The following is a 2,714-nucleotide window of genomic DNA, read 5'->3' on the forward strand; positions in this document are numbered from 1 at the left end:
AAGGAGGCTGGCATTCCACCGTCAAGCTGCACTGGGAATCCTCCCGGCCATGGAAGACGCACGAGGCGTTCGACCCTGTCCGAGGGAAACCCGTTCTCTCTTTGCCACGTCTTTCCACTGCTTCACCCTAGTAAGCTTCCGGCATACCAGTGAGACAGCCAAGTCCACGGAATGCCGACAAGATACATTGGGGAAGAATGATTCTTCCGAATCTAAGCCGCTATTCTTGGCCAAAGGCCATCAGGTACAACATCCATCCGTTCTCTCGTTGTCCACACCGAGACAACTTGGCTACAAGTTCAGTCATTTCATGCTACCGACCGAGCAAGTTTAGTCGACTTTGCTCCTTTTTCCTCCAAATACCCTCCTTTCGTACCCGAGAACACATTACCGAGCAGGGCTTACTGTTACGGACCGATACAGCTCAATTGCTCTTTCGGTCTTTCCCGATGCCTGCCCTACATTATAACCCGAAACCGTCTATTCCCCCAACCAAGTTTAGACACTTAGAAAAATTTCGAAAATTTCGATTTTTCAAAACTGCTCCAAAGCGCTCCCCATGGCATTCCAAACATGCGTCACCATGTCAGAGTTACGAAAACGAAGAGATTTCCACGAAGATGACCGATGATTGCCGAAATTTTCTGACGAAAACCCGAAGCTCAAAGACCACACCCTAAAGAGCGCAAAATTGGGATTTTACACTTTTTCAAAACTTTTTGCAGGAAACTATTGGCCAGCTCGAGTCACGTGCAGGCGCTAAGTTTGGCGCTGTCACATCATCGTTAAGGGGGTGTTCTACACTATCTTAAAACTGGGCGTCGGTCCCCCTATTCTATAAGCACCCTTAAGGTTTTCACCATTTTCAAAACTTTTTGCGGGAAACGATTGGCCAGCTCGAATTGCGTGCAGGCGCCAAGTTTCGCGCTGTCACATCATCGTTAAGGGGGGTGAGCTACACTATCTTAAAACTGGGCGTCGGTCCCCCTATTCTATAAGCACCCTTAAGATTTTCACCATTTTCAAAACTTTTTGCGGGAAACAATTGGCCAGCTCGAGTTACGTGCAGGCACCAAGTTTGGCGCTGTCACATCATCGTTAAGGGGGTGTTCTACACTATCTTAAAACTGGGCGTCGGTCCCCCTATTCTATAAGCACCCTTAAGGTTTTCACCATTTTCAAAACTTTTTGCGGGAAACGATTGGCCAGCTCGAGTTACGTGCAGGCGCCAAGTTTCGCGCTGTCACATCATCGTTAAGGGGGGTGAGCTACACTATCTTAAAACTGGGCGTCGGTCCCCTATTCTATAAGCACCCTTAAGATTTTCACCATTTTCAAAACTTTTTGCGGGAAACAATTGGCCAGCTCGAGTTACGTGCAGGCACCAAGTTTGGCGCTGTCACATCATCGTTAAGGGGGGTGTGCTACACTATCTTAAAACTGGGCGTCGGTCCCCCTATTCTATAAGCACCCTTAAGATTTTCACCATTTTCAAAACTTTTTGCGGGAAACGATTGGCCAGCTCGAGTTACGTGCAGGCGCAAGATTTGGCGCTGTCACATCATCGTTAAGGGGGGTGTGCTACACTATCTTAAAACTGGGCGTCGGTCCCCCTGTTCTATAGGCACCCTTAAGATTTTCACCATTTTCAAAACTTTTTGCGGGAAACGATTGGCCAGCTCGAGTTACGTGCAGGTGCCAGGTTTGGCGCTGTCACATCATCATTAAGAGGGCGTGTGTTCTACTAAATTAAAACAGGGTGTCGGTCCCCTATAGTATAAGCACCCTTAAGATTTTCACCATTTTCAAAACTTTTTGCGGGAAACTATTGGCCAGCTTAAGTTACGTGCAGGCGCCAAGTTTAGCCAAGTTTAACCCTAACCTTCACCCTAACTCTTACCCTAACCCTAAACTCTAACCCTAGGGTTACCCTAACGCTAACCCTAACCCTAAACTCTAACCCTAGGCTTACCCTAACGCTAACCCTAAGTCCAAAAGGCTCCCCCACTCAAAAGCCAATAAAACAAAAACCAAAAAACCAAAGCCCAATTGCCCAAACATCTTTCCAATCAAATTACGACAAGTCCACAAAGTAAACCGTCCGAAAGGGACCTGGCCCAAAAATTTCAAGCACTCCAAAAGGCTCCCCGAGTCAAACCATTTCAAACGAGAGGAGCCTTTCGGACTTAGAAAAAATTTCCACTGCCAGCTCCCAAGCGAGGGGAGCCTTTTGGACTTTAAAAAAAAAATTCACAGTCACGTCCCAGACCAGACGTGGCCTCCTTTACATCACTCGGCTGCCACAAGCTAGCCCAAGCCTGCAGGCACCACTTCTTCCTTGGCACCCTCCGGCCAGTGGCAGACGAGGGGAGCCTTCTTGGACTTCAAGAAAAAAAAAGACATGTTTTTAACAAATCTTAGAACAAAGGCTTAATCTCAGAAGATCGTAGCAACAAGGCTACTCTACAACTTACAATACCCCGTTCTTTATTTAAGTCGTCTGCAAAGGATTTATCTCCAGAAACATTAGAATTTGCTATCGGTAGTGCCTTGGAGGTTCTTGTCCTCCTTGGCACCTTGGGACGCATGAGGACCGAAGTCCTCTATTCTGGTTCGCCTAAAGTTCTCTGGAGGTAATCATCGTTGCTTTCTAGCACGGATTCTGACTTAGAGGCGTTCAGTCATAATCCAACAGATGGTAGCTTCGCACCATT

The sequence above is a fragment of the Orbicella franksi genome, unplaced genomic scaffold (assembly GCF_964199315.1).
Source record: "Orbicella franksi unplaced genomic scaffold, jaOrbFran1.1 SCAFFOLD_689, whole genome shotgun sequence".
NCBI classification, from domain to species: domain Eukaryota; kingdom Metazoa; phylum Cnidaria; class Anthozoa; order Scleractinia; family Merulinidae; genus Orbicella; species Orbicella franksi.